Here is a 13840-nt window from a genome sequence, read left to right on the forward strand (position 1 = left end):
ATAATGAATATCACAAAAATATAAGGATTATAGGAGACTTCTATAAAAAAATGATACACCAACAAATTGGACAACCTGGAAGAAATCAATAAAGTTCTAAATATATTCAATGAACCAAGACTGAATAAAGAATTAGAAAATCTCAATAGATCCATTACTAGTAAGGAGTTTGAATCAATAATCAAAATCCTCCCAAAAAAGAAAAGTGCAGAATTAGACGATTTCAATTATGAATTCTATCACATATTTAAAGAACTAAAACCAATTCTTTTGAAACTCCTCCAAAAAGTAGAAGAATGATCAGTTCCAAGGTCACTTTATGAAGCCAGAATTACCTTGATACCAAAGCCAGACAAGGACAGTGAAAGAAAAAATATATATATAGGCTAATAAACCTGATGAATATAAGTTCAAAAATCCTCAAATATTAGCAGATCGAGTTGAATACCTTAAAGGATCATTCATCATGATCCAGAGGGATTTATTCCAAGAAGGATGGTTCAGCATACACAAATCAATTTGATATGCTATTTACAAAATAAAGAATAAAATATATATGACCATCTCAATAGATGCAGAAAAAGAATTTGACAAAATTCAATAGCATTTCATAACATACAACAAACTGGTTATATACCTGAACATAATTAAGGAAATTTATGAGAACCCTACAACTAACATAACACTCAAAGGTGCTACACTAAAATTTTTTCATCTAAAATAAGGAACAGATAAGGATGCCCATTCTCCCTAGTTTTATTCAAAATATTAATGGAAATCCTAGCCAAAGCAATTAAGCAGGAAATACACTGAAATTCAAAAGACAAAATAAAAGCTCTCTTTGCAAATGACATATATAAAAAACACCTTAAAGTCGGAATTTATTAGTTCCAATATTTTGTACAAAATCAATGTACAAAAATCACTTGTCTATATACAGTTAATTATCAGGAAGAAAAATTAAGGTAACAATCCCATTTAAAATAGCATCAAGGACCACCTAAGTGGCACAGTTGGTTAAGCATCTGCCTTCAACCCAGGTCATGAGCTCAGGGTTCTGGGACTGAGTCTGGCATTGGGATCCCTGCCCAATGGGAGGGGCGTCTACCTCTCCCTCTCTCTCTGCCTCACTGCCTGCTTCTGTTCTAGCTCTCCCAAATAAATCTTTAAAATAAAATAGCATCAAAACAACAGAACACATAGGAAAAAAACCAAGGAGGTAAAAAAACTGTACACTGAAAATAAGACATAAATGGAGAGATATCCTATGTTTATAGATTGGAAGAATATTGTTAAAATGTCCATTATATCCACAGTAACATATACATCCATGCAATCCCTAACTGAAATTACAATGGCATTTCTCACAGAAAATAGAACAATCCTGAAATTTATATGAAACAACAACAACAAAAAAAATCTGAATATTCAAAATAATTTTGAGAAAAAAACAAAGCTAGAGACCTTACATGTCCTTATTTCAAACTGTATTACAAAGCTATAGTAATAAAAATATGATGTTGGGTAAAAACAGACACATAGATCAATAGAACAGAGCCCAGAAGTAAAACCACACCTATGGCCAATCAATTTACAGTAAAGAAGCCAAGGATATACAACAGGAAAAAGACAGTCTCTTCAATAAATGGTGCTGGGAAGACTAGGTAGCCATGTGCACAATAATAAAACTGTACTCCCAGCTAACCCTATATTGAAAAATCAACTCAAAATGGATTGAAGACTTTAATGTAAGCCCTGAAACTATAAAACATCTAGAAAAAAACATACCAGGTAAACTCCTTGATTTTGGTCTTGGAAATAATTGTTTTAGATTTAACATTAGAAGATAATAAAGAACAAAATGGACATGTTAGAAATGAAAAATATAGCACCTGAATAAAAACTTGAATGAATGGACTCCACAGCAGCATATGAAGGGGACTGAGGAAGAATTTGGGTACTGTAAAACTGAACAATAGAAATGAACTAAACAACAGCAAGAAAATCCTTGAAAAAAATTAAAGCTTCAGGGATCTGAAAAATTATTTAAAAATTCTAACATTTATGTTATTAGCATCCCAGGAGAGAATACAGATGACAAAGCTTTAAAAAAAAAAGGTATTCTGATACATAATAGCTGGAAATTTTTGTATTTGTCAAACTATAGAAATCTAGAGATTCAAATATTAGAGCAAACAACAAAATGAACCCCCCAAAATCCCACTAAGACACATGATAATCAAACTCCTAAAAATGAAAGTAAAAGGAAAAAAAAATCTTGAAAGCAGTAAGAGAGAAATTTCACCTATGAGGAAAAACAATTTTAATGATATCAGATTCCTCATCAGAAACCATAGAGGCCAGAAAATGGTGACAGAATATTTTTTAAGCCCTAAAAGAAAAGATCTGTCATGTCATATCCTTAAGAAATGAAGGTGAAGGGGCGCCTGGGTGGCTCAGTGGGTTAAAGCCTCTGCCTTCCGCTCAGGTCATGATCCCAGGGACCTGGAATCGAGCCCCACATCGGGCTCTCTGCTTGACGGGGATCCTGCTTCTCCCTCTCTCTCTGCCTGCCTCTCTGCCTACTTGTGATCTCTGTCTGTCAAATGAATAAATAAAATCTTTAAAAAAAAAAAAAAGAATGAAAGAAAGAAATGAAGGTGAAAAAAGACATTTTCAGATGAAGGAAAACTAAGAGAATTGGTCTTCACCTAATTTACCCTAAAAGAATAGCTAAAGGAATATCTGTAAGGAGAAAGGAAACCCTAAAAAAAAAAAAAAAAAAGAAGAAGAATTTCAGACACCAAGAAGTACAAAAGTGGAAAGGTTGAAAGTTAGTTTTCTTTCTTTCACTGAAATAAACATGTCAGAGTAAAAGGGAAATATAGCTATCCTAAAGGTTATCTTTCAAAATTCTAAGTTTTTCTCTACATATTATATTTGCATGGTTCTATTGTTGTTTTTTGTTTTGAATCTTATTTTCAATTTTCTTGTAGATTCTTTCAAGGAATATATTTTGTTTTTAAAGTCAGGCAAAGAGTAAAACTCTTTTCATTTTGAAAAACAAAAGAAAAATCCTATATAATAGTGAAAAGCATTATTTCATCTGATTCAAATTCTGACACCTTTGTGAATATTTTATACCTTTCCATCATAGTATTGATTTCTGAGGAGACAGAGAGCAGATAAAAAAGGAAAATTAAGACATGATTACACTGCAAACAACATATATTGGATCCTTGTGCTATGAAACAATCTATGTACACAATGTCCTAAACGGGGCACACATATTTGTTATAGAAATAATTTTGCCTTTAGTGACAAGTACATATATACACAAAATTGTTTTGGGATTTAGGTGCAAAAATCTAAACACTTTTTTTTAATATAATGACACTGTAACAGGGCAGAATCAATGAAATAAAACGTAATATAAAAATAGTTGGATTTATAGAACAAGAGATTTATATTTTGTCTACCTATAGAGTAAATATCTATGCTGATTTGCCCAACTGATTTGCAGGTTTGGGAATATATATTTTGTTGTTGTTATGCTATGTTTCATAGTAGAAAATCTAACATTTTCAATAAAAAAGTCATCAATTTAAAACAAAATTTTGCTATTATACCATCTGTATGCTTTTGGAAAATACATTACGTCTTAACCTTTAAGTTTCTCTAACTCAATATCATGATCATAAGACATTATTTTCAGGATTAAGGTGGACATCAGAATATATGTACTAAAATGCTCAGCTTTTTAAAAATATTAAGTTCTAATATTGACTTTTTAGTTATTCTCACGTTCATGCCAAGAAAAATTATAAATTCCAAAAATGTAATTCTGGTGAACTTTGAATGAAGTTTTTTAGAAACTTTAGAAACTTTTTTAGAAACCACAATAATAGACCCACTCAATGAATAGAGCCGCTCAAACTTCAAAGTACCTATTGACAAGAATCTAGTGACAGAGAAAGTTCGTCTGAAAGGACATGAAAATATAAGACTATATATTACATAATAAGTAAGAAGAAATGTATTTGAAATGGGAAGAAAAATGAAAGAAAATAAATACTAAAGTTAAACTAGAAAAATGTACTGAGGAAATAATTAAAGGCAGATACCTCAGGGCAAAGAGGTCTGATGTTGTATTTCTTTCAGAAGAAGCTATTCTTGATTTTTTCTTTCTAATGAGTATTTCTAGAACAGATTCAGTAGAGTACTTTTGCTGATATTCTAGTTGTATGTTGAATTGGATTGATTTCTCTATATTCACATTAATATGCATACCTCTGATTTCTACTTTTCTTAGTCAGAATATTTGATTTCTTTAAACTTATTTTTTTTAAGTTTATATTTATTTTTAAGTTTATATTTAAACTTATTTTCTCCTCTTTCCATAGTTATGGTATTCTCCTCCAAAACCCTCAGTACATATATGTTTGTGGGCAAAACAGTGTTATTACAGTAGTTAATTAATCCTATTATTTAAGAAGCAGTTTATACTGCTTAGTGCCTACATTGCATTCAAGTAGAGGTAATCTTTTCCTTAAACCTACAATGTATTTTAAACACACATTGTATTCCAATTTCTACAATAAATTCTGACAAAGATTTAATATTTTATTTTAGGAAACTCATATGTAAGTAGGTATTTTAACCATTTTTTTAACAGTAGCCTTTTTAACAGTAACTTTTTTAACCTATACATTCGAATTTGTTCATATGAGCTTTCATCACTCTATTGCGTTTAACAGCCTACAGCATCTTTTCCCTCAGTAGCCAATTTCTACCCTGCCAATTTTTTTAAAATTTATCTTAAAGGAGGAGTGTATTTTATAATTTTAAGGATGCATGTGTGTATGTATATAATGGCTAACTATAACTCTTAGGATCACATATTAGCTGACCTGAAAGGAGTCCAAGAACTGTGTTTTGTTTTGCTTTTTTTTGGAGGGAAGGGGGTTCAAGAGGTTTATTTTTTTTCCTTAGTTCAACAAAAATAATGAGTCTTTTCTGAATTAACAAAATGAAGTAATACAAAAGGATTAGAAAGAAAAATCACCCACTTTAATTACCCAGAATAAGAAACTGTATTCAGCCAGTTTTTAAAGCACTTTTTATATAAATCATATTCACATATCCTTGAAACGCCTACTCCTGCTTTTCACGAACATTATTCTGTAGTTATTAATACTAGTTATGAATGGTGGTGAAGAATTACATTTCATAGTCTTACTGAATAATACGCTGGAATAAATTGTGTGTTCTGTGAAGCATAAAAGCTACTTGTTTTTGTAGCACACTGACTAAAAAAGAGAATTTTAGTCTTATAAGTTCAAGACCACAGAGATGTAAGGTTTATCAAAAATTAGGTGTTTATTAAATCTCCTTCCTGACAAGATGCAGTGGAGGTGGATAAAGTAATTATATCTATATTAGCTCTAGATACTAAGTGAGGACTGTGCATGAGACAAGTTTATGAAAGGTCCTGGGAATTTATAAAATTCAAATCTATTGAGACCATCATTAACACAGCAATTGTGTTCACTGGGTCCTCTGGGAAACAGACACTGAGATGGAGTTAGAAGTATAAAATGTATAAAATGTCTATTGAGGCAAAGATCATGATGCAGACATGACAAATTCTCAGCGACTTAATGGGAGTTTCAGAGCAAAGATTGCCCAGTAGAGGAGTCCTGCATTAGGCAAAGTGTCCAGACTCCAGTATATCTAACAGGCTAACTGGCTGATCTGTCCAGCAGTTGGTGAGATCTGCACCAGCATACCTCCATGTCTAGCAAAACCCTTCCCTTGTAACCTGTTTTGACAGCAACTACTTCAAATTCCTGAGGGGAAATTTATGAAGGTGGTTAGTGGGATAAGCTCTAACACCACTGCAGGGAAGCCTGGGCTGTCACGTGTACTTCTAACCATACCCGCCCCTTCACTAACCATTCTAAATTTCCTTTTTCCCTTAGGTGGTCATTCATACTGTTTCAGTGGCTTCCCTGGTGAAGTAACTCAAATCCGCATTCCTAAGGGGATGTGGGCGCCTAGAAATTATTCTCTTGTCACACTGGAGTTTTTGCACTTACACTTGGTATACACAGGTAAGAAAGAAAAATAACAATAGGTTCCCAGGGGGCTGCTTGAGTTCCACACATAATCCTTCTTACCTCCATTGTTTAACAGCAAGTAAACAATCGCTCCTTCTGCAGATCAGGGTGAATCGTTCCTACTTACATGGGGACTCCTTGTGTCTCTAGATACCTAGAAAGAAAAAAATGCCCAGGTAACACCTGTATCTTATAACTCAATGAATCTCTGTACATTGCTTGGCTAGAAAAGGTTCATTCCATTTTGGAAGTAGGACCACTACCCTTGTAATCTCAGAGGCATGAGGATGGGAAGCCGAAACCTTCCAGTGGGTCACAGAAAGTAACCAGGACACTCATTTTTCCACATCTTGGTCTCAGACACGTGCATCTTCCTACTAAGGACACAGGGCCTTATTGAGTTCTGTATTCAGTGTGGACACCTCATCTCATAAGATACCTTCCCTAATAAGTTACTGCAGCAGCTGCACATGCACTAAGCCATCCACAGCTTTCTCGGGTCAGTTGCTTCTGGATAGTATGATATGTAGTAACACCAGGGGATTCCACAGTCATGGGCCTACTCCTATGGTTTCTTTGTTATAAAGTGGGCTCCCTGACCAGATCCTATGGTTTATGTAAGTTCCTGGATAGGCCTACTAGGTAGGATCTGTAAGTCAAACCCTTTTTGCTGCCATTTTGACATGAAGAGCTCTTGGCTTCTGGCGTTTGTTTCCACCTACCAAACAAACATTGCTTTGGGGCCCCATCATCCCCATTGTTATCAATGAGCCAAACTCATTAACAGTCTTTCCTATCATGAGCCCGGCCTGCAGAGGAAAGCCACCATGGAACTTCTCGGTGTCCCTTTCATCAGTATCCACCTGGTAGCCTCTGTGAAGAGTAGGTTATCTCTGTCTTAGGTAACATGATCCTCTGGTGACACCTCTGGCCTTATAAAATACATCCATCCCAGCATGTCCAATTCTCTGAGCATTCTAATCTCTTTCTCTACCATTTGTGTTTGCAAATCTGACCTTTCAGCTCCACTCAAAATAAGCCACACTTTCTCCAGGTTTCTAGAAGCCACTCTATTAGAGAGTCTGAGTCATGCTCTAAGATATTTGTCAGGATGTTGAGCTTTGTCTTAGGTATGTGAGCTCATGTGAATAATCTCTTCCTTGTCTGGTCCTATGTTCCAGCTCTCTTGGTTAAGCACCCTCAAAAACTAGTCTCAATTTCTGAGGTACATAGCTACCTTCTTAATCAGATCCAGGTGTTGCTGCTTGAATTATACTGGCACTTTACTTTGTTATCTATATGGCAGCCAGAGAGGTGGTAAGGCAAGTCCTGATGGGTCTCATACTGACTTTCGGGGGAGAGGCTTCTGGAGTGTCCCCTGAGTTGTGATGTTTACTTAGGCTGAGGAGAATGCTATCTTTTAAAAGGGAGGTCAGCTCTTCAGACTCTGAAGTTTCAGAAGAGTCTGGGGAGCCCAAATCCTAAGGGACGTGCACTAGATTCCCTGCCCCATGCTTTAGAGTCAGTTTTTCCAAAAAATATTGATAGAGCAGATTTGCCTCAGTTGAGCATTTAATTGTCTTTGGTTTGTCCACTCTTCTATGGGAATTAATAATGGCTACTTTGTAAGCTGCTAGGGAGTCTTTACTCTTAGGTTTCCATTCTTTAAATATTTCCCTCTGGGGCACCTGGGTGGCTCAGTGGGTTAAAGCCTCTGCCTTCGGCTCAGGTCATGATCCCAGGGTTCTGGGATTGAGCCCCGCATCTGGCTCTCTGCTCAGCAGGCAGCCTGCTTCCTCCAATCTCTCTCTGCCTGCCTCTCTGCCTACTTGTGATCTCTGTCAAATAAATAAATAAAAATCTTAAAAAAATAAATATTTCCCTCTGCTTTTAATTACCACTTCATCAGGCATCCACACTATTAATAACTAGTCAGTTTCATTGTCTTAGCATGCATGATTTCCCTGAAATTTCTCAAATTCCTAAAACGCTGCAATGACCAGGGTACTACCCTTTACCAAAACATTCTCTCAAGTTGTAAGTCACCATCAGTGAGAATTAAAGCAACTGAGGCACCACTTTTTGCTAAGGATTACCCATGTCTCACAAACTCCCTGTAATCAGGGTTTTGTCGGCAAAGTGATAAGTGATGCGGTACTCAAATCCCACTTCTGAGACTGTTGTGTTATATCCTCCACAATAGTAAATGCTGACACAATTATGAATGGAAGAGGTCTACTGTAGGATTATGCCTGTGAAACACAAAGGGAGGATAAAATGGAATTGGTTAGGGAGAACCTAAAATAACAATACAAATAAGTCCTGGACAACCCTATTGGAGAGCTTTAAATTGAAGATTAACTGGTAAAGAAGCTGCATGGTAGACAGAGAGTTCTAGTATTCCTGATTTGCTTAATCTTTGGCTGGGATTGCCAGGGAAGAGCATCATTTCAGATAGAAAACCATGAAGAAAGTGAGTATATATTACGCCTTTTGAGAAGTTGGAAATATTAATTTTCTTGGTTTTGTTGTTGAAAGCAATCAGGCATAAAGCTAACAGGGACATTAGGGGTGGCCCTTGAAATCATTAATATTTGGAGGCTGTCAGGAAAGTGTAGTTCTTTAAGCTAACTAGCCAGTATCTCCTTGATAAGATGTTTGAGATGAGCTCACCTCCTCAGCTGACACATCAAGGTCATGAAAAAATGGATTGAAACTAGTTAATGGCATTGCACATATAAAACAACTAAGTTTTGTGGTATATACATTACACTTTTGTTGAATGCTATGACATTTGCAATCCAGGCTAACAAAATCCATTAGAAAGTATAATTTTAATATTATGACTGTACTTTATACCTTTTAATAAATAAATCACAAAGCACAAGAATAATTGCCATTGTTACGTGTTTAACTTAAGCAATTCATACAGCACAAGGAAACAACTGTGGTAGTTGATTACATAAGGCAAAAGCAGCAAAACTGGTCATGCATATTTCAACATGCTTTTTCTAGTATCCTGGAAGCACTTCTGTATGTTTAGAGCAAGGATTCTATTTAAAATTTTTTCCCAGATCTTCTATCAGCTTGAGACTAATTATAAACTTAGAATAACTCATATGTTAATTTTAGTATCATTTGCAAGCTATAACTGAAAGCAAGCATTGGCTTTAATAATTTTAATTCATTTTAGCAAGCAATTTTCCAGTTTTTTTAGCAATAGATTCTTAGGCTTGAATAGTTAAATGAAATTACTCTCTTCAATGAGAGTTCATTCTAAGTCCTATAAGAAAGGTACTGATGGTTATGAAGTTTCATCCAGAGACCTCAGGTGTCTGGGGAGGTAAGAAAAGTTTGACAGAAGAGGTGATATTTAGGAAAAGATAGAATATATTGGATTTCAATAGAAATACAGACATATCTCACTTCATTGAGCTTTGTAGATACTGCATTTGTTTTTATACAAATCAGAAATTTGTGGCAACCCTATATCAAGCAAGTCTATTGACACCATTTTCCTCACTTTGTCACATTTTGGTAATTCTTGGAATATTTCACACTTTTTCATCATTCTATTTGTTGTGATGAACTGTGGCCAGTGATGTTACTGTTGTAATTATTTTAGGGTACCACCAAGCATGCGCATATAAGATGGTGAACTAAAAAAAATGTGTGTGTTCTGATTCCTCCACTGACCTGCCATTTTCCTGCCTCTCTCTCTCACCCCTCAGACCTCCCTATTCTCTGAGACACAATAATGTTAATTAATAACCTTATAATGGGCTCTCAGTGTTCAAGTAAACAAAAGTTACACATCTCTCGCTTTATCTTTTTTAAGATTTTATTTATCTTAAATAATAAGCAGGGGCTCCCCACTGAGCAGGAGCCCTATTTCAGGGCTCCATCCCATGACCTTGGGATCATGATCTGAGCCAAAGACACTGACTGAGCCACCAAGGCACCCCTCTCTCATTTAAAACAAAAGCTAAAATGATTAAATTTGGTGAAGAAGGCATGTCAAAAGTTGAGATAGGCTGAAAGGTAGGCCTCTTGCCCCAGTTTGCCAAGTTGCAAAGGAAAAGTTCTTGAAGGGAATTAAAAGTGCTACTCCAGTGAACAAACAAATGATGAGAAAATAATACAACCTTATGGCTAGTATAGAAAAAGTTGAAGTGGTCTGAATAGATCAAACTAGGCACAACATTCCTGTAAGCCAAATTCATCCTTAGCAAGGCCCTAACTCTCTTCAGTTCTATGAAGGTTGAGAAAGGTAAGAAAATTGCAGAAGTAAAGTTTAGTTTATGAGGGTTAAGGAGAGAAGGGTACCTGGGTGGTTCAGTCAGTTAAGCATCTGCCTTCAGCTCAGGTCATGATTCCAGAGTCCTTGGATCGAGTTCTGCATTGGGCTCCCTGTTTGAGGGGAGCCTGCTTCTCCCTCTGCCTGCTGTTTTCCCTGCTTATGCTCTGTCAAAAAAATAATAAAATAATAATAAATAAAAAACTGTCTCCATAACATAATAGTTCAAGGTGCTGCAGCAAGTTGTTGAGAAGATCATCTAGCTAAGATAATTAATGAAGGTGGTGAGGCTAGACAAACTTTCAATGTATATAAAACCACCATATATTGAAAAATGATGTCATTTAGGACTTTAGCTAGAGAGAAGTGAATGCCTGGCTTCAAAGGACAGGCTGACTCTCTTGTTAGGGTCTGAATAGCTGGTGACTCTAAGTTGAAGCTAATGCTCATGTACCACCTTGAAAATCCCAGAGCCCTTAAGAATTGTGTTAAATCTACTCTGTGTTCTACAAGTGGAAAAACAAAACCTGGATGGTAATACATATGTTTACAACATGGCTGACTATTTTAAGCCCAATGTTGAGTCCTATTGCTCAGGAGAATAAGATTCCTTTCAAAATACTTGTGCTCATTGACAATGCACCTGGTCGCCAAGAGCTCTGATTGAGATGACCAATGAGATTAATGTTTTCATGTCTGCTAAAAGAACATCTGGCCGCAGCCCATGGATCAAAGAGTAATTTGGACTTTCAAGTCTGTTTAAGGAGTACATTTCATAAGGCTATAGCTACCATAGAGAGTGATTCCTCTAATGGATCTGGGAAAAATAAATTGAAAGTCTTCTGGAAAGGATTCACTATTCTGGATGCCATTAAGAGCATTCATGATTCATGGAAAGTAGTTAAAATATCAATATAAACAGGAGCTAGGAGAAAGTTAATTTTAACCCTCATGGATGATGTTGAGGGGTTCAAGCCTCCAGTGGGGAAGTAACTATAGATGTGGAAATAACAAGAGAAGTAGAATTAGAAGTGGATCCTAAAGATGTGACTGAGTTCCTACAATCTCAGGATAAAACTTTAACAGATGAGGAGTTGCTTCTTCCAGATGAGCAAAGGGTGTTTTTTTGAGAGGAAATCTATTCATGGTGAAGATGCTGTGAAGATTGTTGAATATTACATAAACTTAGTTGACAAAGAAGCAGCAGGGTTTGAGAGGATGGACTCCAATTTTGGAAGAAGTTCTAATTAGGCTAAAATGCTATCAAATAACATCACACACTACAGAGAAAACATTCATGAAAGAGTCAATTGATGTGGCTAACTTCATTGCTGTCTTATTTTAAGAAATTGAACAGCCACCCCAGCACCTTCAGCAACTAACACCCTGATCAGTCAGCAGCCACCCACATGGAGACAGTGCCCTTCACTAGCAAAACAAAACAAAAACAAACAAACAAACAAACAAAACTTACTGAAAGCTCGATGATTAAACAGTTTTGAGCTAAGCATCTTTCCACAGGGTGCATTTGAAATCATGCCTCTTTGTTACAAGCACATATTCCAAGGCAGAATTTCTTAAAAAATGTTTGAAAGGGACCAGATTTAAGTGCTTTTAAACCCAAGTTGTAGCACTATCTGGGTAAAGGGTTTAGCCCTATTTTAGCATAAAAGATGTGTTATGGACACAAAGAACTACTGTGTTCCCTCACTTAGGTAGTTTAGAGTCATTTAACAGAATAAATGTTAGATATTGGAGCTAAATCAGAGGAGAGATCTAGGAGTAGATAATAAAGCTAAGAGAATATTATTCACTGAAAGTTGGAGTGCAATATAAAAAGAGGGAAACAAGTTTTTTTGCCAAAGTAAAAAAAAAAAAAAACAAACACACACAACTAAGAACCAGCAGGAAGAAGTAAATTATGAGAGTTCAAAAGATTTACTAATAAAAAATTTACTACTTTTCTTATGTACGGTTAAAGTCTATTATTACTTATTGGTTTTAAAATATGGTTTCCACAGAAACTGTTACAATTTCTACTGTATTGGAATCACAAGTAATGAAAGAGTTTGGATAGTCTAAAGGTGCAACAAAGATAGCACAAAAGCTAGAGAAGGAAGTGTTTATAAGATCTTAAGTCTGTTAGTGATAAGATAAAACTTGATTTTAGAATTTTGAAGTACTTTACCACTTCTCCAAAGAAAATATTTCTTTAGATTGTTATTACTTTGTTCCTTTATTCATGATTGAAATAAGATTCATCAATTTGCCTCTGCCACTCAAGGCACCCCTGATCACACCCTTACATTTCCCAGAAATAAAGAGACTATCTTAAAGGAATTTTTTAAAATCTTCACTATAATTACCCTGAAATTTCAACTATTTTAGGATAAATAGAAAGTTTAGGTTAAAACAAAAACAATGGTGCTATGACAGTAATGTTTTACTGAAGATAGTTTTAATTTCCACTATTTAATGTTTAATGTGGTGTGTTATTGTAGGCATCTTAAAATTATAGCATTCTTTGTTCTTCAAATAAAGAAGTCCTGTATATTAAAACTTAACTTGGCCACAACAATCATACAATTAGAAAATATGAGAACAGGACTTTGCTACACCCTGTTATTCTGGACTCATTCTAATGTATCATTTTTGCTGCCTCTACACTATCTGGGCCCAAGTCACAGCAGGGGACCTGAAAGACATAGACCTTGTTTCCATGGGCTATCTGCTCATGCCTACTCCTCAGACACTTGCACCACTGACTCAGCAACTGTGCCTGTGCCCCTGGTGACTTAGAAGTTCTGCATAGTCCTGATCCCAGGATCCTGGCTCTGCTATTGCTGAGTACTAGTGCACCAAACCAGACATCTAGAGGAATCCCCTGAGCAAGAAAACCCCTCCCCAGGCAAAATAGAAAATAGGGGGACCCAAGCAGCCTTTACCAACAATGATCCCCAAAAGGCCATGCCATCATACTACTGCAGACACCTGTATCCTTGGTCACCAAGAACACCAGTAGTGACCACAAATGAAGGAAATGAGTGACTACACCACTTACCTTCCCCAGAATGTACATCCCATCCAGGCAGTGCCTCTGTAGGTGAAAATCAATCTATAAGTTCAAAAAGGGTAGAAGATGGGACTACTTCCTCAGTATCAGCCCTATCAACTCAAAGCCACTGGGAACATGAGAAAATATGACACCACCAAAGAAATAAAATAATTTTTAGTAACTGACCTCAAAGAATAGAAAAGATACAAGTTTACATGAAAAAGAATTCAAAACAATTTTAAGGAAGCTCAGAGAGATTCAAGAGAACATAGACAACTCAATGAACTCAGTAAAACAATACATGAACAAAATGAGAAGTCCAACAAAGAGTTGGGAATCATAAAATAGAACCAAAAGGAAACTTCAGAG

Source organism: Lontra canadensis, unplaced genomic scaffold (genome assembly GCF_010015895.1).
Source record: "Lontra canadensis isolate GAN:19392208 unplaced genomic scaffold, GSC_riverotter_1.0 scaffold15, whole genome shotgun sequence".
In the NCBI taxonomy this organism is placed as follows: Eukaryota; Metazoa; Chordata; class Mammalia; order Carnivora; family Mustelidae; genus Lontra; species Lontra canadensis.